Here is a 27,379-nt window from a genome sequence, read left to right on the forward strand (position 1 = left end):
CAGTTTTCCTGTTACTTCTACAAAACCCTGTTCCATCTGGGTTATCCTAAACAAGAACTCCATTATTATTTGGAAGAATGAGGCAACTTTTAATCCTTTGTTCTCTTTTCCTGTCTCCACGCCCTCCCCTCCCTTTCTTCCTTTTGAAATTGATGGAACACCTGTAGAGTGTAGCACTATAATCTCACTGTAAGATAAAGTTACAGAACATAGAGAAGACATTGTTTCTACTCTTGGCAGAGTTTAAAATCTAGTCAAGTTGTAAAAGAACAACAAAGATTTTAACAAGCTCAGTTTTCAGCTTTCGGAACCAATGAGCTAACTTTAGTACTTCTTTAAGATACTATTTAACCTCGGCTTTCATGATTGAATGCTTGCTTATTTCTGTTTTTTCTTGCTATTCTTTCAGTATTTTCCATCTTCTCCTCAGCAATTAGTAAGCCCTCAGCACAAGTTCAGAGGTTCGAGTCCACCCAGAGGTACATCGGAAGAATGGTCTGATAATCTACTTCCAAAACACCCAGTCATTGAAAACCCTATGAAACACAGTTCTATTCTGACACACATGGGGTTGCCAAGAGTCATAACTGACTTGATGGCAACTGCTAACTGGTAAGGCTCAGAGCAGGGGTCAAAATCCCAAATGCCTTCTGGGACTAGCCATGTAACGTAAATGTGTCAAGCGGATGAGTCTAAGACAAGAGAGGTTTGCAGAGTCTGTGGCTGGACCAGAGAAGTATATCTAGCTTAAAGGCTGTCAAATTAAAAAAGAGAGAGAGAGAACAATAAAAAGAACACTATACAAGCCAAGAACAAGTATCCAGAGGCCATCTGTTTGACCCCTGACACATGTTTTGTTCTTTTCTCTCTACACAAACTTCTTTGGGAAATATTTTGTTCATACTGTTTCAACTATAATTCTCAGCAAAGATCAAGGAATTCTAGAATTCAAGAACTGGAAAAGATAAGAAACTAGTCCATGATCACAAAGCTAATTAATACTCCTGTCTCAAAACACAAAAGGTTCAGTCATCTTTAGAACACGACCAATTTGGTGTTTATTGATACCTGAAAACTAACCATGAAAAGATCAATTTCTCTTCCAGTCACTCTTCACAAATTCCTTCTCATGGTCAATGTTACTACGATCTCCCCAAGTTCCATAGGCTCACAGAGTTGCAAAAATTTATAATATCTTCTCATTTACTACACCACATCACTTCTAAGTCCACTTTCCCAACTCCCTCTCCCCAAGTTCCCAGTGTCCAATTCATCATCAAATTTCTGTTGGTCCTGTTCCTGAAATGCTTTTACATGTCCTCTTGATTATGTTTTCAGTGGGTCCAACACTATCCAAGACCTTTCTCAGTTTGTGCCAGGCCTATTACTCTAGTCTCCTTAGCTGATCACTCTGCTTTGATTTTATGTTATAAAGAATTTTTACACGTTTTATTTTATCTTGTTGTGTTTATGCCTGTGTATATATGTATATATGCATAAAATATAATATACATATATACACAGGCATAAACACAACAAGATAAAATGCACATAAACCCATTGCCATAGAGTCGATTCCAACTCATAGCAACACTATAGGACACAGCAGAACCCTATAAAACAGGTTTCCAAGGAATGGCTGGTGGTATCAAACTACCGACCTTTTGGTTAGCAGCCAGGCTGTTAACCACTGCTCTACCAGGACTATATGTATTTATATATATACACACATAAATATATATATATAGTCAATGGTGGATGAGTGAATGAATAAATACACATGATATGAAATTATTAGTGCTAATTTTTCATTCTTCTGTAGTAGTGTTATACATACATACCCTCACCTTTGCCTCTGAGCCAAGGACACTCACGATCACTAGTCACTGGTTGCTGTCAATTCCAACTCATGGTGACCCCAAGAGTGTGAGAGTACAACTGTGCTCCATAGGATTTTTTAAAATAATTTATTTATTTTTTTATTGTTGTTGAAAATATATACAGCACAACATAACACCAATTTAACAATTTCTACATGTACAATTCAGTGATACTGATTACATTCTTAGAGTCATGCAGCGATTCTCACCTTCCTTTTCCGAATTGTTCTTCCCCCGTTAACATAAACTCACTGCTCCTTAAGTTTCCTACCTGTTCTTTCAAGTTGCCATTGTCAATTTGATTCCATATAGATAGTTTTTAAAAAAGCACAATATTCAAGGTAGACATTCTTTACTAGTTAAACTAAATTATTATTTGGTTTAAAGAAGACTTTAGGGAATATTTTTTGTACAAGTTTTAAAGATGATGTCAGGGTGATACTTTCAGGGGTTCATCCAGCCTCCATGGCTCCAGAAAATCTGGCTTCCGTGTAAATTTGAAATCCTATTCTGTATTTTCCCCCCTTTTGATCAAGATTCCTCTATAGAATCTTGATCAAAATATTCAGTAATGTTAGCCGGGCATCATCCAGTTCTGGTCTCATGGCAAAGCAGAGAATTGTTCACGGAAGCAATCAGTCACACGTTCCATTTCCTCCTCTTATTCCTGACTGTCCCTCTTCCTTTGTTGCTCCAGGAGAACAGAAACCAATTATTGTGTCTTGGATGGCCTCTTTCAGGGTTTTAAGACCCCAGGCACTACACATAGTGTTTTCAGTGGCTGATTTTTCAGAAGTAGACTGCCAGGTCTTTCTTCTGAGGTGCCTCTGTCAGACTAGAACTTCCAATTTTTCTTTAGTAGCCAAGGGCATTAACCATTAGTACCACTTATGGACTCTGACACTCACTGTAAGTGCGTCCTTCCATACCTGTTAACTTCAGGATTGACATGTAACTTACTTTGACCAATGAAATGTTAGGGGACATGAGTTTACACAGCTGGGCTCATCTCTTTCCCCTTCTGCTATCATCATGAGAAGCACATATCATGGTAATGATTACCTTTCTAGCCCGAGCCCCAGAATGAGCCATTCCAGCCAATCTGCACACTTGTAGCCTGAAACACAGCTGTTCCAGCTGACCCAAAGATGTGTGATCAAGAGCTTATTATTGTTTAAATCACTGAGATTTTGGATTGTAACCCAGCAATAGCTGACTGATACACTGGAATAGTGTTTTTTGAAATGCATTCATATGCTTATCTTTTTTGCCCTTCTCTGTATACAACCTGCCTAGTATTCAGCTGGATTCATACAAGGCTTAGCGATGATTAAGATTGCTAAAGCGGTAATACAAACAGAAAAAAAAAGGGTCGATGTTCAGATTTTACGTTCTAAAATAAGATTAAAAAAAGATTTTTAGAAAATAATCTTAAAAATTAGGCTTGCTGGAAATACAGAGATTTTCTAAATTCCAAAAGCTCACATAATAAAATGTGAACATCCATAATCTCTGGTGGTAAGGATACCATGTCTCCATTTTCTCCTTTTTGCCTACGTGTATTTCTTACCTTTCTACAACACAGCGCACTGCTTTCACAAATTGCTTTCAGTTTTTTTTTTTTTAATAACTTTTATTAAGCTTCAAGTGAACGTTTACAAATCCAGTCAGTCTGTCACATATAAGTTTACATACATCTCACTCCCTACTCCCACTTGCTCTCCCCCTCTTGAGTCAGCCCTTTCAGTCTCTCCTTTCTTGACAATTTTGCCTGCTTCCCTCTCTCTCTACCCTCCCATCCCCCCCTCCAGACAAGAGTTGCCAACACAATCTCAAGTGTCCACCTGATATAATTAGCTCACTCTTCATCAGCGTCTCTCTCCCACCCACTGACCAGTCCCTTTCATTTCTGATGAGTTGTCTTCGGGGATGGTTCCTGTCCTGTGTCAACAGAAGGTCTGGGGAGCATGGCCGCCGAGATTCCTCCAGTCTCAGTCAGACCATTAAGTTTGGTCTTTTTATGAGAATTTGGGGTCTGTATCCCACTGATCTCCTGCTCCCTCAGGGGTCCTCTGCTGTGCTCCCTGTCAGGGCAGTCATCGATTGTGGCCGGGCACCAACTAGTTCTTCTGGTCTCAGGATGATGTAGGTCTCTGGTTCATGTGGCCCTTTCTGTCTCTTGGGCTCTTAGTTGTCATGTGGCCTTGGTGTTCTTCATTTTCACTTTCAGTTTTTAGGTTTTGAAAATGGGGATAATAATAATACCTGTCTCAGAGGGTTGTTCTGAAGATAAATGAGATGTAGGTAAAGCACTTAACATAGTTCCTGGAACATATTAAGTTCTCAATAAACAGTAGCCATTATTATAACCATTTTATAATTATTGATCATAGCTCTTTCACAATGCCCTAGTTTCGTGAGTAAGTCTTTAGAATTAAGCATGGACTGCTCAGGGAAAAGAATGCTTACTGAACTCAGCCGCCTACCTCACTAAGTAGAACAGTCTATCCGCACAGGCCCACGCCTTCTCCCTGCCTGTGGCCTACTTAAGTACATAGTGCACCCTGCTGAGCAACTCAGCTCTGTCCAGACTTGAGAAGCCCTATTCTTCAAAAAGCAGCTCAATGAAAGGGTCTGTTTCTTAGAAATACCAATTCAGAGGAGAATCTGTAATGTAATTTTTATTTTTTAAAATATAAGCCATTCACAGGGTGATACAAGAAATCAAAAATAAAATATATTTTACTTTACTAAACTAAACCAGTTGTAATCTTTAAAGAGAATTTAAGAAGTGCCAGTTTTCAAAACTAAATCAAAGCTAAATTCTTTGACTATATAGAGATACAGAACTAATAATAACAACCATCCAACCTGCAGACGAAGTACTGTTATCCCCACTCAACAAACTAAGATGTGAAGGCTGACTCACACAGAGCTAATATACAGCTGAGCCAGGAATCTAAACCAAACCAGTCTGATTCCAAAGCTCTTGTTCTTTCTGCCATCTGAAACCTTGGATCTCAATGACACCTAAATTTTGGCATGTGAACAAGTAAGTTTAGCACTAATATGAGCAGCTTGATTATCAAAGGTCATTAATTAACAAAACTTTTATATTAAACCAGAAAGACTACATTTATCTATTGATGTGTTGTTATCTTTCTATGTTAAATATGCATGGAAAGACAAAGCTATATTTTGTCATCAACATACGAGAAAGTAAAGTTACAGGAGAGTAAAAAATTTCCAAAAGCTGTCCTTTATATAGCAAGAGCTAAGCCTAGAGAACTTGGATCACATGATTTTGGGGGGAAGCCATTGTGCTCAGTTGTTGAAAATGGCTCCCAATGAATCTTGCCATCCTGTGCCTATGCCCATTGGCAACGTGTCTTTGCCATTCAGTAACGGTAGCTGGGCACCATCCATTTCTTCTAGTTTCATGGCAGAGATGGTAGTAGTTCATGGAGGCCATTAAATCTGCAGTCCATTTCCTTCTCCATTTTCTCGTCCTTTTCTCCCTCTCTTCTCTTTCTTTTAAACTCCACATCTCATCTACCACTAAATCCTATTGGTTCTACTTTCAAAAAATACTATACAGATGACCATTCCTCAATTCCTTTAACAGCTACCACTGTGCCATTCTCATCTCTCACCGTACTACTGACAATTTCTTACCTGGTCTCCAGGCTTCCACTCTAATACCTTTACAGGCCATTCCTCACCTGCACCCAGAGGTATTAAAAAAATGGAGATCTGGCCATTGTCCTACTCAGAACCTCCTAATTGTTTCCCTTAGGATAAAATAAAAAGTTCTTAAACAAATGATCTTCCCCTGTCTCATTCTCTGACCATGTTTCCTACCCCTCTTTCCCTCACTCACTCCCGCCTAGTCACTCTGATCTTGCTGCTCTTCAAACATGCCAATTTCTGCCTCTAGGATTTTGCATTTGCTGTTCCTTCACTCTGGAATGCTCTACCCTCAGACATTCATGTTTTGTTTCCTCAGTTCATTCAAGGTCTCAGTTCAGATGTCACCTTCTCGAGCGGCCTCCTTTGATCACCTTACCTAAAATGAACCTCTTTCAGTCTTTCAGTTATACATTATCAAGTCAATTAATAGTAATTATTAATTGACTTGATAATGTATAATTGCATGTTTATTTATTATCTACTCATCAGGCTCCATAAGGCCAGAGATTTTGTTTATTTCATCCTTGTATCTACAGTGCATAAAACTTGCTGGCACATATTAGGCACTCAATAAGGATTTGTTGATGGCCGAAAGAAAGAATGAATGAAGGTTCAGCTCAAATCGCTGACTTGGTGCAGTCTTGTCAGCTCAGGCCTGCATTAGTGTCATCTTTCCAATAACACTGAGCACCTCACCATTCCTTCAGTAACTATGCACTGCTGCTTTGTGACAAGTTTTGAATTGTTCTAAACTTTCGTTTCTTTCCTCTTTATTATTTTCACACATTCAAGTCTTATCTTTCTAGCCTGGCCACAAACTCCTGGAAGCCAGGCATCTTAGCTATCTAGTGCTGCTATAACAGAAATACCACAATTAGATGGCTTTAACAAAGATAAGTTTATTCTCTCATATTTTAGGAGGCTAGAGTCCAAATTCAGGGTGCCAACTACAGGGGAAGGCTTTCTCTCTCTCTCGGTTCTGGAGGAAGGTCCTTGTCATCAATCTTCCCCTAGTCTAGGAGTTTCTCAGTGTAGGACCTCAGGTCCAAAGGATAAGCTTTGCTTCAGGTTCTTCTTTCTGGGTGGAATGGAATGAGGTCCCCCTGTGTCTCTGCCTGCTTCTCTCTTTTATATCTCAAAAGAGATTGACTCAAGATACAACCTAATCCTATAACTTGAGTCCTGCCTCATTAACATAACTGCCTCTAATCCTGCTTCATTAATATCACGTTGTTGTTGTTGTTAGGTACCATTGAGTCAGTTCCAACTCATAGCGACCTATGTACGACAGAATGAAACACTGCTCGGTCCTGCACCAGCCTCACAATTGTCGCTATGCTTGAGCCCATTGTTGCACCACTGTATCAATCCATTTCATTGAGGGGCTTCCTCCTTTTTGCTAACCCTTTTCTTCACAAAGCATGACATCCTTCACCAGAGACTGATCCCTCCTGATAACGTGTCCAAAGTACGTGAGACACAGTCTTGCCATCCTTGCGTCTAAGGATCACCCTGGCTGTACTTTTTCCAGGACAGATTTGTTCATTCTTCTGGCAGTCCATGGTATATTCAACATTCTTTGCCAATACCAGAATTCAAAGGCATCAATTCTTCAACGTTTCTTATTCATCATCCAGCTTTTGCATGTATATGAGGTGACTGAATACATCATGGATTAGGTCAAGCGCACCTTAGTCTTCAAGGTGACATCTTTGCTTTTCACTACTTTCAAGAGATGTTCTGCAGCAGATTTGCTTCTGATCCCTTGACTGCTGCTTCCATGGGCCTTGATTGTAGATCCAAGAAAAATGAAATCCTTGACAACGTCAGTCTTTTCTCCATTATTCATGATGTTGCTTACTGGTTCAGTTGTGAGGATTTTTGTTTTCTTTTTATGTTGAGGTGTAATCCATACTGAGGGCTGTGGTCTTTGATCTTCATTGGTAAGTACCTCAAGTTCTCTTCACTTTCAACAAGCAAGGTTGTGTCATCTGCATAGTGTAGGTTGTTAATGAGTCTTCCTCCAATCCTGATGCCCCATTCTTCTTCACCGAGCCCAGCTTCTCAGATTATTTGCTCAGCATACAGACTGAATAGATACGGTGAAAGGATACAACCCTGATGCACACCTTTCCTGACTTTAAGCCACGCAGTATCCCCTTGTTCTGTTTGAACAACTAACTCTTGATCTATGTACAGGTTCCTCAGGAGCACAATTTAGTGTTCTGGAATTCCTATTCTTCGCAATGTTATCTATAATCTGTTATATCCACACAGTCAAATGCCTTTGCATAGTCAATAAAACACAGGTAAATATCTTTCTGGTATTCTCCGCTTTCAGCCAAGGTTCTTCTGACATGAGCAATTACAGCCCTGGTTCCACGTACTTTAGTGAATCTTGCTTGAATTTCTGGCAGTTTCCCATCAGTATACTGCTGTAGCCGCTTTCGAATAATCTTCGGCAAATTTTACTTACGTGTAATATAGATTGTATTGGTCGATAATTTCTGCATTTGGTTGGATCACCTATCTTGGGAATAGGCATAAATATGGATCTCTTCCACTTGGTTGGCCAGGTAGCTATCTTCCAAATTTCTTGGCATAGACGACTGAGCACTTCCATGGCTCCCTCTGTTGCAACATCTCAACTGGTATCCTGTCAATTCCTGAAGGCTTATTTTTTGCCAATGCCTTCATTGCAGCTTGGACTTCTTCCTTCAGTATCATTGGTTCCTGATCATATGCTACCTCCTGAAATGACTGAATGTTGACCAATTATTTTGGGTACAGTGACTGTATTCCTTCCATCTTCTTTGGACACTTCCTGAGTTGTTTAATATTTTCCCTGTAGAATTCTTCAGTATTGCAACTGGAGCCTTGAATTTTTTCTTCAGTTCTTTCAGCTTGAGAAATGCCGAGTGTGTTCTTGCCTTTTGGTTTTCTATCTCTAGGTCTTTGCACATGTCATTATAATGCTTTATCTTCTTGAGCCACCCTTTGAAATCTTCTGTTCAGCTCTTTATTTCACCATTTCTTCTTTTTGCTTTAGCTACTTGATGTTCAAGAGCAAGTTTCAGAGTCTCTTCGGACATCTATTTTGGTCTTTTCTTTCTTTCCTCTCTTTTAAATAACCTACATTAACAATGTAAATCCTACATTAACCTCATAGATGTAGGATTTACAACATATAGGAAAATCATATCGGATGACAAAATAGTGGACAATCACACATACTGGGAATCATTGCCTAGCCAAGTTGACACATATTTTTTGGGGACACAATTCAAACCATTACCACCAGAGTTGGCCCTACATTAATCTACTTTGGGATCTGTGCAGCACCCAGCACATCGCCTTGTACACGGCAGACTTCTATTATGTTTGTTTGGTGGATTGATTCATAAACTCTGAGAAACTAAAAATGATCACTCTTTGAAGGAATCCTGTCTTTATTCGATATTTTCCCTCATATACGTCTCTTTGTATCTTTCCACAGAACACAGCACATAGAATGCCCATTAAGTATTAATGACTGATGGACAAAAACAGAAACAAAACCTGTAGCCTTGTTGGTAGTGTATCTTGACAGTTTCTCTGCCCTAGGCAGGGAAAGCTTCTCGGAGAAAGAGATATTAAGCTGAGATTGTCTAAAACTAAGTACAGCAGAGAACTATTTCCATAGCAGTAACATCATCACATAAGATAAAGCACCTGCCTTTAAAAAAAAAATTTTATTGTGTTAAAACATATATGTGTGTGTGTTTTTTTTATTGTGTTTTAGATAAAGGTTTTAGAGCAAATTAGTTTCTAATTAAACAATTAATACACATATTATTTTGTGACATTGGTTGCCAATCCCATGATGTGTCAGCACTCTCCCCTTCTGAGCCTTGGGTTTCCCATTACCAGCTTTCCTGTCCCCTCCTGCCTTCTCGTCCTTGCCTCTGGGCTGCTGTGCCCATTTAGTCTCATTTTGTTTTATGGGCCTGTCTAATCTTCGGCTGAAGGTTGAACTTCAAGAGTGACTTTAGTACTGAATTAAACGGGTGTCTGGGGCCATATTCTTGGGGTTTCTCCAGTCTGTTAGACCAGTAAGTCTTGTCTTTTATTTTTTTGGTGAGTTAGAATTTTGTTCTACATTTTTCTCTAGCTCTGTCTGGGACCCTCTATGGAGATCCCTATCAGAGCAGTCAGTGGTGGTAGCCGGGCGCCATCTCGTGCTGGACTCAGTCTGGTGGAGGCTGTGGTAGTTGCGGTCCATTAGTCCTTTGGACTAATCTTTCCCTTGTGTCTTTGGTTTTCTTCATTCTACCTTGCTCCAGATGGGAGTATCTTAGATGGCCACTAACAAGCTTTTTAGACCCCAGATGCTTCTCACCAAAGTCCCCCCACAAAGTAGGATGTAGAAAATTTTCTTTATAAACTTTCTTATGCCAGTTGAGCTAGATGTCCCCCAAGACCATGGTCCTCACAGCCCTCAGCCCAGTAATTTGGTTCCTCAGGAAGTTTGGATGTGTCTATAAAGCTTCCTTGACCCTGCCTTGATCAAGTTATGCTGATTTCCCCAGTATTGTGTACTGTCTTACCCTTCACCAAAGTTACCACTTATCTATTGTCTATTTAGTGTTTTTCGCTCCCCACCTATCCCCTCCCTCGTAACCATCAAAGATTGTTTCTTTCTGCGTGTAAAGCTTTTTATGAGTAAAACATATATTTAAAAAACTTTGTTGGTGGCATAGTGGTGAAGAGCTACAGTTGCTAACCGAAAGGTCGGCAGTTCAAATAACCAGGTGCTCTTTGGAAACTCTATGGGGAAGTTCTACTCAGTCAAATACAGTCACCATGAGTTGGAATCAACTCAACGGCAATGGGTTTGGCTTGGTTTTGGGTGTAAGTGTAAAACAGGGACCCCGGTGGCTCAGTAGTTAAGTGCTTGGCTGCTAACTGAAAGGTCAGTGGTTTGAATCCATCAGTCACTATACGGGAGAAAGATGTGGCAGTCTGCTTCCATAAAGATTACAGCCTTGAAAACCCTATGGGGTAGTTCTACTCTGTTTTATGGGGTTGCTATGGGTCAGAATTGACTCAACAGCATGGGTTTTGTTTTAAGTGTAAAATTCAGTGACATTAATTAACATTCATCATGTTGTACAACCATCACCATTATCCATTTCCAAATGTTTTTCATACCCTAAACAGAAACTCTGTATACTTTAAACAATAACTTCATATTTCCCCTTCTCCCCAGTTCGTGGTTTACTAATAAACTTTGGTCTCTATGCATTTGCCTACTCTAGATACTTCTTATAAGTGGAATCATATAATATTTGTTGTACTGTGTCAGATTTATTTCACTCATCATAATGTTTTCAAGGTTCAATCATGTTGTAGCATGTATCAAAACTTCATTTTTCTTTATGGCTGTGTAACATTCCATTTGTATGGATATACCATATTTTGCTTATCCATTCATCTGATGATGGACACTTGGGTTATTTCTACCTTTGGCTGTTGTAACTAATGCTGCAATCGTGTTGGTATAAAAGTGTCTTTTTGAGTTCCTGCTTTCAAGTTTTTTGGGTATATACTTAGGAGTGGAATTGGTAGGTCATAGGATAATTCTATGCTTAACTTTTTAGAAACTGCTACACTGTTTTTCACAGTGATTGCATCATTTTACATTCCCACCAGCAATGGACGAGAGTTTCAATTTCTCCATATCCACCCCACCACTTGTTATTTTCCATTTTTCTGAAAATAGCCATCTTAGTGGAGGTGAAATAGTAGGCAACTGTCTTATTAAGAAAAAAAACAAAAAACTTTTTTATGTTATTTCAGAAAAACATATTCATCATAGAAAATGTAGATAAGTAAAAAGGAGAAAATATAAATTATTTACAATCCTTCCATCTAGCAACAACTACAGTGAACATGTTGGTGAATATCCTTACAGCCTTTTTAATTCTAAATCATCATTGTTATGAGTGCTCTGAAAGATGTCTTACACTTATTCATATTCATACATATATATCTTATCTCCAGAGTATATCACCATAAAGTGAGAAAGGAACAGGCTCCAGTTTATAGCAAAGAAACCGACCAAATCACGTAATATACACTTACGTAGAAACATCAATCACTAGGCAGCAGAACTAAAATATGACTGAAGATTGATACTTCTAGCTCAAAACTGCATGGCTCCACTATGCACAGCTATTACTTTCTGTGTAAAAAAAGTCCTCTTTTCTCTTGGTTATTCTTCTTCCTTATAAAGAAATTGAGTAGGAAGTAGAAATTCAATGAAGCTTTTTATCATTCAAGGAAATTCACAGCCTAACATCAGGAATAGATAATAGGAAAGATGGGTTTAAGTCTCACAGGCTCAGGGGCAGAGAAAAACACTATTCTTCCCTGTAACAATACTCAGTTCTAAACGTAGATGAGTAAGGGCTACACAAAGTCAATCATTACTTTAAGTAATAGGTCACATGGCTCTGCTCAAAATTCTCAATTAACAGAGACCCGTGGACCTAGTAGGTACTTCAGAAATAGTTGCTCATAAAAGAACTACAAAAAAAGTCTAAAAGCCTGGTTTTCCCCTAACTGTTCCATTCGAGTGGCACAAAAATGTCATTTGGAAGACCCCACATTCAGTTCTACAAATATTCAAACTTCTTATTTCTGTTAATGGTGATGGAATAATTTGGAAATAGATAGTGGCTGCACATCACGATGAATGGAATCAAGGTCACTGAATTTTACACGTAAAACAATGTTGAATTGGCAAGTGCTTTGCTATGTATATTTTTACCACAATTAAAAAAAAAAAAAAATCCTTGCCTAGAGTACACCCCAAGGGGTCAGTTTCCATGCTACAAACTGGAGTCTATATGAAAAATATCATAAATAAGTCATTTGAATGTAGGTTTCTAATGTTTTGTTATATATAGGTATACCACAATTTTTTAATTTTTTTTAAAAAAGCAGGTTTCTGGGCTACAGCTGTCAGAAGAAGCAAATGCATTTACCTTTCATCACTGCTTCTTAGTAAAATTATGAAAGTGAAGTACAAAATAAATAAGTGAGCAAACAAGCCCACAGTTAAGATAAAAGGGGAAGACGTTATTAAAGGATGAGAGAGCTCAATAAATTCCAGAAAGATGTAAAAGAGATGGGAGCATGTTGATGGATGATACAGGCACTAAAAAATCCTTGCCTAAAGTGTGTAGAGACCAAAGCTTTTCAGTGGTTACCAGGGACGGGAGGGAAGGGGAAAAGGGGAGTCGTTGTTTAGGGGAAACTGAGTTTCTGTTAATGGAAATGGAATAATTTAGAAGCAGTGGTGATGGCTGTACATCAAGATGAATGTAATCAGGGTCACCGGATTGTATGTGTAAAAAATGTTGAATTGGCAAGGGTTTTGTTATACATGCATTTTAGCATAATAAGATAAACAAAAAAATCCTTGCCTAGAGTACACCCCAGGGGAGCTCCTGAGGCAGTGGCAGCCAGGCTACTGCCTAGAAACCATGAGGGTTCTGGGTTCAGAGTAAGCCAGCATGATCAATGGGGAGAAGGAGAATGGGACTGAGAGCAGTAGGACTATCCTCACCCTTCACAGCATATACAGATACTGCTCAAAGTTGATATAGCAGGATATAGAAGTAGAAGCATATTAATCAGTATTATGGAAGAAATGGTCAGGAGAACTAAAAGCACAACTGGTGAAGAAGATTTGGGGAGTAGGCTTGGATGTGGAGAGGGAAACAGGGCAGGATATTTGTGTTTTGTCGTAAGCTCTTCTGTACCAGGAGTCCCTGGGACCTGGTGCAAACAGTTAACAAGCTTAGCTCCCAACTGAAAACTTGGAGTTTCGAGTCCACCCACAGGTGCATCACAAGAAAGACCTGGTGATCTTCTACTGAAAAATCAGCCATTGAAAAGTTCTACTCTGATAGGCACGGGTTTGCCATGAGTCAGTATTGACTTGATGGCTACTTGTTTGTTCCGCACCATTTTATTTTAAACATATGCATGAATTTCTTCGATAAAAGTAATGCTTTCAAATGCAAACAACCAAACAGGTCACTAATTTAGTCTGAAATATGACTGGCAAAAGATTAGTATTTAAATATACAAAGAGTTCCTATAGTACATTAAGAAAAAGAAAACGATCTAAGATATAAACAAAGAAAACCAGAATGGCCAATACAGATGTGAAAAGATTCTCAACCTCACTATAAATAAGAAAAATGCAAATTAAAACAAACAATAGGATATTGTTTCAACACCTACAGGATTGGCAAAAATGTCAGTCTGACAATACCAAATATTGACAAGGAAGTAGAAACTTTGACATGGTGTGGGTGGAAGAAAAACCGGTACCGACTCTTTAGATAGGACTCTGGTGATATCTAAAAAGATAGAGATAAGCATGGCCTTCAGCCCAGAAATTCAACTTTTAGTTGTATGTACTAGAGAAACTTGTGCATGGACACAAGGCGACATGCATGCTATTTGTAACAACAAAGAATTAGAAACAGCATAATAATATTAACACTCATGCTGATAATAATAGCTAATGTGTATTAGATACTTATTGTGTGCCAGACCTTGAGCAAGTGCTTTATATATATATTAACTTAATCCTATGAAGTTGGTACTATTGCTATCTCCACTGTAGGAAATTGAGGAACAGAGGGGTTAAGTAACTAGTCCAGATGCCTATCAACAGAAAATGGATATATAAACTGAAGTAGTCAGATAGTGAAATACCATAGAACAGTGATTTTTAAAGAAACACTGCTACAATGTACCATCATAGATAAATCTCAAAAACAAGTGGTGGGTAAAAAACTCAAGTTGAATGACATAAACAATATGACAGCATTTATTTAAAGTTTAAAAATATACGAAATAACTATGAATTATATATGGATCTACATATTGGTAATAGCTAATATAAGGTCAAGAAGCACATATATCAACTTGAAAGTGATGAGGGAGGGAAGGGAATCAGATTAGAGATTAGAGAAAGCTATACCACAAAAACCAAACCCATTGCCACTGAGTTGATTCTGCCTCATAGCGACCCTATAGGACAGAGTAGAACTGCCCTGTCATGTTTCTAAGGCTGTAGTCTTTATGGAGGCAGACTGCCATATCTTTCTCCTGTGGAGCAGCTGGTGGGTTTGAACCACCAACCTTTTGGTTAGCAGATGAGTGCTTTAACCACTGAGCAACCAGGGATCCTTGGGAAAAGTATAAAGGGGGCTTAATATACATTTGTATTATCGTATTTAAAAAGCATAGCTAATTATGACACAGTGCTTAACATTTCTTAAATCTAGGTAAGGAGTATATATGTATTCATTATAGATATTCTGTAATTTTCCATATTTTAAAATCTTTCTTAATAAAAAAAAATCTAACACATAAAAAAACAAAACAAAGAAAACAAATTTGGCCTGAGGCCATGGTGGGAGGGTAAAACTTTGAAAACGAACAAAGTCATTCATAGCAGTAAGCACTGATAGGATGTGTCTCTCGGAATTAATCAAATTAGATGATCCAAAATGTCATGCAGGAATTTTGTTCACATTTACAGAGTACAGAGGATATGATTATTTTCCTTGTATAATTTTCTAAAAGTAGAATTGTTTTTGGTGGTGTTGGCTGCTGTTGAGTCGATTTTGACACATGGCAACCCCATGTGTTGCAGAGTAGAACCGTGTTCCAAAGTGTTTCCAAGCCTATGACCTTTCAGAAGCAAATCACTAGGCCTGTCTTCCAAGGCATCTCTGGGTGGGTTTGAACCACCAACCTTGCAGCTAGTAGTTGACCACTTAACCATTTGAGCCACTCAGGGATGCCCCAATCTATCAATACAAATTTCCAAAATTCCTTCTAGAAATGTATACCAATTTATAGTCCCACCAGCAGTGTTCAAGCTGCCTACACTTTAGCTATGATTCCCAAGAGCAGTCTAATTCATTGTTTTTGTCTCCTCACTTCGTTTTCTGCAAAGGCATTCAGATCACATAAGCCCAGAGACACATTCCTTTCTTTCTTTGCAGTGCTTAACATATCAATGGCTGCCTTTTCCTCGAAACTCCTTCCTGCTTCAGCTTGTGAAACAGCCCGATTTTCTTCCCGCCCCCCTACCTCCCATATGACCGCTCCTTCTCAAACTTCTTGCTTGTTCTAAAATACCCATGTTACCCAAAGCCTTGTCCTTGGCTCTCTGTTTTTTTCACGTTATAGGCTCTCTATAGGTGATCGAATCTAAATGTATGGCCTTAACTACCACTTATATGTGGGTGAATCCCAAATCTCTATCTCCAGTTAAGTAGAAATCCATTTTCTACTAAATAGTATACATTCATCTTGAGCTCCAAGTCTTAAATTGAATTCATCATCTTATACCTCTCTACAAGTTTACCCCTCCTATCTACATAAATTACACCAACCAGTCAGCCCATGTCAGAAATCGGGAAGTTATCAAATATATCCCCTCATTTATCCCCACACTCAATCAGTCACCAAGAGCCAGGGATTCTGATATTTAAATAGCTCTCACATCTGTCCTATGCTGATCATCCCCATGGCCCTCACCACTTTCCACCTGGTTTACTACAATGATCTCCTAATAGGTCTTCCTCTCTCCAACTGGCAGCCAAAAAATTCTACTAAGCTTTCCTCCTTAAAGTTCTTTATTTGTTCCCCAAGACTTTCAGCTTAATACCCAAGTTTCTTGCTTTATAGCCAAGACCCATCAGAATATGGTTTGTGCCTACCTCTCTAGCCTCATCTCCTTGCTGAACTAGGCAACCTTCAATTTAGCCTCACTGACTTTCTTTAGTTTTCCTAAGAGGCACTGTTATTTTACATACCCATATTTTGCACATGTCCATCCCTCTGTTTAGAACATCGTTTCCTTTTCCTTTTGCCAAACTTTAGTCCATGCTTCATAACTCAGATTGAACAGTGTCTCCTTCAGATATCTTCCCTAAGTATCTCATGTATCTCGCAGCCTAATTTGATGTACCTTCTCTATGTTACTGAGACACGTGGGCTTGCTTTTATCACACATCTCATGCCACACTAATTATTGATTTATTTTCTCTCTCTTCCACTAGAGTTTGGCAAAGCACGGCCTGCTGTCAAATCTTCTGATGTCTGTTTTTGTAAATCAAATTTATTGGAACACAGTTATACCCATTAGGTGATGTTTTGTCTATGGCTGCTTCTGCACTACAATGGCAGAGTTGAGTAGTTACGACAGAAGCCAGATGGCCCACAAAACAAAATGGATTTATTATCTGGTCCTTTACAGAAAGAATATGCAAACTCCTGTACTAGACTGTAAATTCCTAGCAGACAGGGCTCATTCTTTGTTCATCTTTGAATTCCTAACACTCGATATATTACAAAAGAAAAAACCCATTGCAGCTGAGTCGATTCCAACTCGTAGTGAACCTACAGGACAGAGTAGAACTGCCCCATAGGGTTTCAAAGCTGTAAATCTTTAGGGAAGCAGACTGCTACATCTTTTTCCCATGGAGTGGATTCGAACCACTGACCTTTCAGTTAGCAGCCACATGTTTTATCCACTGCCACTACACCACCAGGGCTCCTACTTGATATATCCAAATCTGTTGCTGTTGAATCAATTTTGACTCAGAGCAGCCCTATAGGACAGAGTACTGTATAGGAAACCCCATAAGGTTTCCAAGGATTGGCTGGTAGATTCGAACTGCCAACCTTTTGGTTAGTAGCCAAGCACTTAACCACTGTGCCTAAATATGTGCATATTAAATAAATGAATGAATGGGTGAACAAAATGTTGGATGTGAGGTAAAAGGGGTAGGGAGAGAAAAACAATAAGAACCAACAACACCATTTCACCTTTGCTACATTCACACTCCAATTTGCAAGTACAAATTAAAACAAGTTGAGATCATTAGGTTTTTAAACATCTAGTACATATACTGGCCTCCATGCCCTTCAAGCAAATAACCTAAACTTTCTATATTAGTGGTGCTCCAATCTGGCTGCACATCATAATCACTTGGGGGGCTTTTAAAACATATTCATGTTTATGCCCCACAGCCAACAAACTAAATCAGAATGGAGAAGGCAGCCAGCACTGGTTATTTGTTAAAAAGCTTTCTAAGTGATTCAGAGAAGAACATTTGTTCTAAACCAACAGTGCTAGGGAATGAGGTGCTAAGATACACTGAAAATCTTAGTGATTAAACAACAACAACAAAAAAAAGGTTTCATTGTGGCAATTGTGGTACTTGCAAGATAAAAGGGAAATGGATATTTTAAAACACTTCTCTAAAGGAATAGAAACAAAAAGGAATTTAAGCTCCATGAAGATGGATATTTTTGTCCCTTTTGTTCATTGTTGTATTCCTAATACGTACCTGGTACCTAGCATATAATAGGTGATTAATAGATGTATGATGAATGTATGAGTGATTTCTTCACTTGCTATTGATCAACCAGGAGCCCCTGATTCCAAATAATCCAGTTAATTGAAATTTTATACATGAACAAGGCAAACTGGCAAATACAATGTTCAGTAAACCAAGAAACAACCTTTTTTAGAACCGTAAGCATTACATTCTACAACTTAAATAGGTCTTCTTATGTTATGAAGAGGAAGCAGAGATGCTACTGTGGATAAATGCACCTAGCCCCTTAAAAAAAAAAGTCAGCTGTAATCTGAAAACCAAAAGGGAAAACACATGGGATGAGAACATAAAAAACCATGAAGGAAAATGAATATTAATTGGTGATATTACCTAAAAACTCAAATGATTGGACCTTCCCACTATGCTCTTACCAAAGTCCGCTAAGGTAATTGATGCCTGTGTCTGGCTCAAAATTGAGCCTATGTCTTCAGATTCCCTCTCTTCCCTTCTCTGTGTGTCTCAAAACATACTACTAGAAATGATGAAAATGTTGGTCAAATTCTTATTTCTGAAAAAAATTCTTTGGTTGTGGTTACGAACTTGAAAATGATACAGAAAAATAGAGAAGACAATACAAAAAGTCAAGATTGGAAGAAAGGAACACTTTAAGTTACCTAATTGATATTATAAAGATACCTTTTTCAAAGTTTCAACCCTGATGGGATATTGAGATATGAACTTTTGTAAAACCAGAATTTCTCATTACCAGTTTCCGTAATATTATCTGATTATTTTGAAACATATTTTAAACCTTGTGAATTAATATTTGTGGCTTAGAACTGTGCTGTCCAATATGGTAACCACTAGCCCCATGTGGTTATTGAAGTTTACATTTAAACCAATTAGAATGAAATCCAATTACACATTTAGTTCCTCAGTTGCACTAGCTCAATGGCCACATGTGGCTAATGGCTACCGTATTAGATAGCACAGATATGGAACATTTCCATCGTCACAGAAAATTCTATTGGACAACACTGAAAAAATAAATTAGAGTGAACTATTTTCAAATAGCTTCAGGCAATAGTATTAGTCAAGCAAGGACATTGTTAAAAAAAATTCCGGGTGAAAGATTTATCAGGCATGGAAGGGGGAAGGTTGTAGAGGGTGAGCAGGTGGAGGGATATGTATGTTTCCTAAAGGGAGCATCAGTTTTATCTTCTTATATTTGAGTTATTGCAAAATTAATTCTTTCTGATGTTTACCCTGAACTTCCTTAGAGTTCGTTGAAAACCTGAATAGCCAAGAAATAATGAACAGCCAAGAATAGTCACTGACATGATGGTTACCCCTCACCAGATGAAATGTCAAGAATGACAAAAAGCCAACATTCAAGAAGACAGCATCTGTGAACAAGGTGAAGGCATTGGCAAAAAACAAGCCTCCAGGAACTGACGGCATACCAATTGAGATGTTTCAACAAACAGCTGTAGCACTGGAAATACTGACTCGTCTATACCAAGAAACTTGGAAGACAGCTACCTGCCCAACTGACTGGAAGAGATCTATATTTATGCCTGTTCCCAAGAAAGGTGATCCCACCGAATGCGGAAATTATCCAACAATATCATTAATATCACACTCAAGTAAAATTTTGCTGAAGATCATTCAAAAGTGGCTGCAGCAGTATATTGGCAGGGAACTGCCAGAAATTCAAGCCAGATTCAGAAAAGGACGTGGAATCAGGGATATCATTGCTGATGTTGGATGGATCCTGCCTGAAAGCAGAGCATACCAGAAAGATGTTTACCTGTGTTGTACTGACTATGCAAAGGCATTCGACTGTGCGGATCATAATAAATTATGGATAACATTTCAAAGAATGGGAATTACAGAACATTTAATTGTGCTCATGAGGAACCTGTACGTGGATCAAAAGGCAGTCATTCAAATAGAACAGTGGGATACTGCGTGGTTTAAAGTCAGGAAAGGTGTGCATCAGGGTTGGATCCTTGCACCACACCTATTCAACCTGTATGCTAAGCAAATAATCCGAGAAGCTGGACTATATGAAGAAGAATGGGGCATGAGGGTTGGAGGAAGACTCATTAACAACTTGCGTTATGCAGATGACACAACCTTGCTTGCTGAAAGTGAAGAAGACTTGAAGTACTTACTGATGAAGATCAAAGACCACAGCCTTCAGTACGGATTACACCTCAACATAAAACCCCCAGAACACCTCAACATACAGAAAACAAAAATCCTCACAACTGGACCAATAAGCAACATTTCGATAAATGGAGAAAAGATTGAAGTTGCCAAGGATTTCATTTTAGTTGGATCCACAATCAACACACATGGAAGCAGCAGTCACAAAATCAAAAGATGCATTGCATTGGGCAAATCTGCTGCAAAAGACCTCTTTAAATTGTTGAAAAGCAGTGATGTCACCTTGAAGACTAAGTTGTGCCTGACCCAATCCATGGTGTTTTCAATCACATCACATGCGTGCTAAAGCTGAACAATGAATAAGGAAGAACAAAGATGAACTGATGCCTTTGAAGTGTGGTATTAGTGAAGAATATTGAATATACCATGGACTGCCAAAAGAATGAACAAATCTGTCTTGGAAGAAGTACAACCAAAATGCTGCTTAGTAGCAAGGATGGTGAGACTATGTCTCACATACTTTGGACATGTTATCAGGACAGATAAGTCCCTGGAGAAGGACATCATGGTTGGTAAAGTAGAGGGTCAGCGAAAAAGAGGAGACCCTCAATGAGATGGATTGACACAGTGGCTGCAACAACGAGCCCAAATGTAGCGATCATTGTGAGGATGGTGCGGGACCAGGCAGTGTTTTGTTCAGTTGTACACAGGATGGCTATGGTCGGAATTGACTTGATGCTGCTTATCAACAACAATCAACATGTAGGCATTCCTGGATGGCACAGACAGTGGGCCACTGAGCTACTAACTGAAAGGCTGGTGGTTTGAATCTACCCAGAGGTGCCTCACAAGAACGGCCTGGTGATCTACTTCTGAAAAATCAGTCATTGAAAACCCTATGGAGCACAGTCCTACTCTAACAAGAATAGGGTTGCTGTGGGGTCACACATAGGCTTCGAATTGACTCTACAGCAATTGGTTTGGTTTTGGTTTTATCAACATTCAAGTAAAAGAAAATATTTTTGTGTTTCCCCTTGGATAATTTTTTAAAAGCAAAAAATTAGCATTATGTATCAAGCAAGATTCATCCTATCTTCACGACTATTTATAAAGATTTCTCAAAAGCAGCCTCTGCCATTCATGGGGAAAAACACTCACTTGAAGCACCTGTGTTTCAGAGGCTGTGCTAGATGTTTTAGATGTATTATTTTATTTAATCCTCACAATAACTTTTAGGGATATTATTTCCATTTTTTTCTTTTTTTTAAATTATACTTTAGATGAAGCATTACAGAACAAACTTGTTTCTCATTAAATAGTTAGTACACATATTGTTTTATGACATTGGTTAACAACCCCATGACATGTCACCACCCTACCTTCTCAGCCTTGGGTTCCCTATTACCAGCTTTCCCATACCCTCCTGCCTTCTAGTTCTTGGGCCAGGGCTGGTGTGTCCCTTTAGCCTCATTCTGTTTTATGGGCCTGTCCAATCTCTGGCTGAAGAGAACCTCAGGAGTGACCTCATTACTGAGCTGAAAGGGTGTCTGGGGCCATACTCTCAGGGTTTCTCCAATCTCTGTTAGGCCAGCAAGTCTGGCCTTTCTTTTTGAGTTAGAATTTTATTTTACACTTTTTTCCAACTGTGTCCGGGACCCTCTACTGTGAACCCTGCCAGAGCACTCAGTGGTGGTAGCCCGGCACCATCTAGTTGTACTGGACTCCGTCTGGTGGAGGCTGTGGTAGGATATTATCTCCATTTTATAGGGTCTGTCAGTTTGTCGTGAGATGGAACTTATCTCTAGTTCCTGGAATCCTACTTGGAACAGAGCAGGTACTTAAACAGGTTGATGGATGAATGAATGAACAAAGGGCACTTATGGAGCACAGTTCTACTCTGACACAGGTGGAGTTGCCATGAGTCAGAATCAACTTGATGGCAACTGTGTTGGTGTCTTTTTTTCTGGTAATCTCAATAAAAGACATAGAACCTTGCAGTGGGCACTCAGTAAATACTTACTAACTGAAAACTATATAAGCAATAGTGGTCAGTATGACAAATGTATAAGTGGTTGCTAATATATAAATTCCTCTTTAAAAATCTTATTCCAGAACTAGGGCTGAACAACTGATGCCAGATCCAACAACTATGTAAGGCAGTCATAAGAAAAGTGAGGACACATGGAAAAGGCCTAAGATAGAAACGTTGGGACAATGAAAGAGTTTGGGAAGTGTACAATCTTTTATTTAAAACTTATTTTTAGGCGTCTTTTAACATCACTTCCAGAATAGTTCCACAATTGTTATCCTCTCAGATCATTTTAGCTCACACCTTTATGGGAAAATTATAACACATACATAATGCCATCATTATAAAAGACATTTTCACCAGCATTTTTTCATAAAGGCACAAAGATTTATATTACAACATGTATTTAACATATAAAAAGACTCATACCTGCTATTAATGATAAACTTGTAATTACATACATATTTTCCATCACAGAAGAAGAGTAGGTAAAGTGGTAATAAAAGATTAAGTAATCATTTTCATCAATGCTATTCGATTGAATAACCAAGGCTAAGAAGTTTTTTTTTTTAATAATATAAATGTTTTTATATTATAAAATTTTTTTCGAAATTTTACACCTAGTGGAATATTGGCTCTTGACCCCTAGCTCTTTAAAATGAAGCAGTCTCATAAAACGAAATGAGACTTACAGGGCACACCACCCCAGGGGGAATGACCAGAAGGCAGAAGGGACAGGAGAGCTGGTGACTGGGAACCCACGGTCTAGGAGGGAGACTGTTGACATGTCGTGGTGTTGGTAACCAATGCCACAAAATAATATGTGTACTAATTGTTTAACGAGAAGATAGTTCTGTAACCTTCACCTAAAGTACAGTAATAAAAAAGAATTGACAACAGTAACTTGAAAGATTAGATAGGAACCTTAGGGGGCACTGAGTTTATGTTAATAGGGGAGGAATAACTCAGAAAATGAGGGTGAAAATTGTTGCACAACTCTAAGAATGTAATCAATGTCACTGAATTGTACATATAGAAATGGTTGAATTGGTGTATTTTGCTGTGTATATTGTCAACAACAACAACAAAAGGAATTCAAAAAAGAAAAACCTCTGAATAATCTTTAAATCTTAAACCAAACGTATCCCCTGAAGTCTTCTTTAAACCAAACAATAATTTAGTTTAACTAGTAAAGTATGACTGCCTTGAGCACCGCGTTCCCTTAAAGAGCTACCTAAATGGGATCAAATTGAGAACAGCAACTGGAAAGATCAGATAGGAAACTTAGGGGGCAGTAAGTTTATGATAATGGGGGAAGAACAATTTGAGAAAAGGAAGGTGAGACTGGTTGCACAATTTGAAGAATGTAATCAATGTCACTGAATTGTACACATAGAAATTGTTGAATTGCTGTATGTTCTGCTGTGCATATTTTCAACAACAACAACAAAAATAAATTATTTAAAAAGAAAAACAAAACAAGGAAAAATAATGAAGTGGCCTACCAACAAACCCTGCCACCAGAGGCTTTGAGAACCAGCTACCCAGACACCCTTCCCCCTCCTTCCATCCCTTCCATCCTCTGTCTCTTGGTCTCATTCTCTCTAGCATCTAATACCCTCTCAGTTCTTCCTGCTTATCAAGTCATTTGGACCGTAAGTCCAACCTCCTAACCTGCATCTACTCTGCTCACACACAGTGAGGGCTTGATGCACCCATAAGTCAGAATAGGAAATGTTTCTGATGTTTATTCTGGCTTCTTGCATCCCTCCATGGCTGGGACAGCAACCTAGACCTCTCCCTGAGGGTGACACTTAGACACTTGCAAACTTCCCCAAACTATTATTTATATTCTCTTCACTAGCACTTAAGATATTCAGCCCCAAGAGAGCTTCTTCAGCGGGCATAGACATCGTATTAAAATTCTCCCAAACATATTCCAAAGTACTTTACGTTTAGAAAATGGAATCAAAGCAGAAATAATATGGAAGGAAATGCTGTTTAGATTTTTCTTTTTTTGATGGGTAAAAAAATGAAATGTTCTTTTCAGGCACAATTTTATCTTGTATTCCATTTACTCTCTCAGATTCTAATTAAAATATCATGACATGAAAAGCAGACAAGGCCTTGTAGTCTGATCACAGACATGAGAATGAGAAGACTTAATCCCATACATACTACAGCCCCAGGCAAGAAATTTTGTCATTGTGCCTCATTTCCTCAAGTATTACATGGATGTATCACATTTGTCATACTATGAAAAACAAGCCACGGCAACAACTTTTATAACAATATGTTTGCCATACGAGCTAGAAAGTCACTAGAATTATAGACATTTTCTATATTATTTTTTTAAGTTCCATTCGTGACAGATATTTTTGTAGAATAAAATAAAATAAATATCAAGATGAAGATAAACAAAAAAGATATACAAAATACAAATCCAATTCTAAAATTAAATTCAACTCTGTCAAATTGCTATCAAAGTTTCTCAACACTTCCAATTTCTGTTCTTACCTCATTGCAGATTGGCAAGAAAAGCACTCATCTGTGGACCACTCTTTAAGTACCTGTTCTGGAAGTCATGAATATGGCTAAGACAATTTCTTACTTCGTAAATTAGAGATCAATGAGGGAACAATGCCAGGGTCTTAGGTAGCTCTGCCTCTTTGTTTACCTTGGCATATCATTGTAAGGAAAGGAAGTGTACACAGTAATAACATTTATGTCTATGTTCAATAATCTTAAAACACAGTATTGGGGAAATAACCCACAGAAATGCCATTGTGGCTTTATATTTATAATAATTTAAGTTAAAGCAGAATCCTTGAATCTCTATCTATATCCATATCCATGTCTATATCTATTTTCCTCAACTAACCATGACATCGATACTTAAGTGAGCACTGTGAGCTTGGTGCTCTACAACGTTGAATAAAAATTATCTTTATACTTTAGAAGTTTGGAATACAAACCATATCCCATGTTGCAGTTGTTTGGTGCTGTTGAGTCGATTCTGACTCATAGCCACCCTGTGTACAACAGAACAAAACACTGCCTGGTCCTGTGCCACTTTCACCATCATTGCTATGTTTGAGCTTATTGTTGCAGCCACTGTGTCAATCCATCTTGTTGAGGGTCTCCTCTTTTTCACTGACCCTCTACCTTACCAAGCATAATGTTCTTTTCTGGGGACTGGTCCCTCCTGATAACATGCCCAAAGTACGTGAGATGAAGTCTTGCCATCCTCGCTTCTAAGGAGCATTCTGGCTATACTTTCTCCAAGACAGACCTGTTCATTCTTCTGGCAGTCCATGATATATTCAGTATTCTTCACCAACACCATAACTGAAAGGCATCAATTCTATAATCTATATCCCATAGATTATAGAATATATACATACATATATAATCTGTATTTCCTAGATTATAAAATAATAAGCACAGGGAGGGAGAAATGGGGAGCTTGCTCTGGTTTGTACACGGATGTGTAGTGTTAGTACAGTGACTGAGGGAGGAGGGCTGGTAAAGTTACAACAGGAGTAATAAAAAAGCTGTTTGGATAAGAAGAAGGAGTGAAAATGAAGGTGAGGGACAAAAGGAAGGAAGGATGCAGCAGAGGGAGAGGGCTGCACGCTCCAGGGAGCTGGGAAGTCGGCAGGGAGGGAACCGTGATAGCTAGGATACCACCTACACTTTCGGCTTAAAGGTTGAAGCTTCAGTTTGTTTCTTTATTTGAGGGTGGAAGATTTCCTCCTGTGTCGCTTTTAAAATCAAGGAAAATAAACTAACCTCCCTAATGCCTCTGAATTGCCAAAATCAGGGGTTCAGAAACATCAGCACTTGCTTTAATCCTCTTGGTTAAGAGAAAACACATATAGAAACAAGCCTATCTCATATCGAGGCTGTGAGCAATGCCCTCCAACGGCTGGAAAAGAACAATGTGGTGAGGAGTGTTGGAAAATGAGTCCTGATCACAGACAGAAAGTCACCAATGTAACATAAGTGAGCCCAGAGGCCTGGACTGTGGCCAAGTTCAGAAATAAATAACTTCCAGTGACAAAAGCTGGGTCTAGGATTTAAAAGTACATGTCACTCATTACCTACTGGTGAGACTATAACTTGCTACAACATCTACGGCAGTTTGGCAGCATTTGTCAAAATGAAAAAGGCACATACCTTTGACCTAGCAATTCCATTTCTGGAAATGTATCCCACACTGATACGTGCTAAACAATGAGTGTACAGTGTACAGGGTTATTCAGTGTAGAACTGTTTGCATTAGCAAAATATTGGAAATAACCTAAATATTCACCAGTAGGAGTCTGGATAAATAAATTATGGGCCATTCATATGATGTCATGAATAGTTTAAAAAGAATGAAGCAACTTTATATAATGGTGGTATAAATTTCAAAATAGATCAAGTTAAGACAAGGCAGGCGTAGATCAGTGCACATGGCATCCTGCCATGCGTATCAAAGAAGAAGTAGACTATGTGCCTAGATGCACTTGGTGTGCACACACTCCTTCTGAAGGCTACTGAAGTGACCATTACAGGGACTGCCTTTGGAGAGGGGTCTGTGTCTGGAGGACAGGCATAGGACAAAAACTTACTCTGCTATATCTATCTATCTTTTTTCGGACACATTTTGAATTTTTATTTACATGAATGCATAACACATTTTTAAAAAAGCTACCACCAGCACTACAGTGGCAGTCAAGATCCTGGAAGTTAAAGAGGAGTGTGAGAGAAAAATGAACCAAGGGAGCTTAGCTTTGGCATCCAGTGACCTGCCAAGAGGAAAACCAGATGCCTCCTTACAGTGTATCAGCTTACAGGTTATTATGGTTATTATCCTGTCAAGATTTTTTAGTAGCTTGCATTTTACACTTAGCCTTGACAACAGTTCTCTTCAATTCTCCAAAACTTGCTAATTAATCTTCTGAAAATGACGTATGGAATAAGGGCGTCAGTATATGATATTTAAACAGGATTTAATTACCTGTTAGCTGCAGAGAATTTGAAGTTTTTCATTCTCCAAACTTTGTAAAGATAAAAAAGTACTCAGGGTCTACTGGGCAAAGTGATGTTGGGAGGAAAGTCATATAAGACATGTTGTAGGTTTTATAAAATAAAACATTATAAATATTATTATTTCCAGTATGTAGCATATGACTGTGTGA

The 27,379-nt window shown here is 38.6% G+C and overlaps 1 protein-coding gene across 2 annotated transcripts in view; it reads right to left on the reverse strand.

The window, feature by feature from the left end:
• Positions 1 to 27,379, reverse strand: part of MCC (MCC regulator of WNT signaling pathway) — a 542,131-nt gene that overhangs the window by 443,232 nt on the left and 71,520 nt on the right. The gene's annotated exons all lie outside the window — the stretch shown is intronic.

The sequence above is a fragment of the Loxodonta africana genome, chromosome 2 (assembly GCF_030014295.1).
Source record: "Loxodonta africana isolate mLoxAfr1 chromosome 2, mLoxAfr1.hap2, whole genome shotgun sequence".
In the NCBI taxonomy this organism is placed as follows: Eukaryota; Metazoa; Chordata; class Mammalia; order Proboscidea; family Elephantidae; genus Loxodonta; species Loxodonta africana.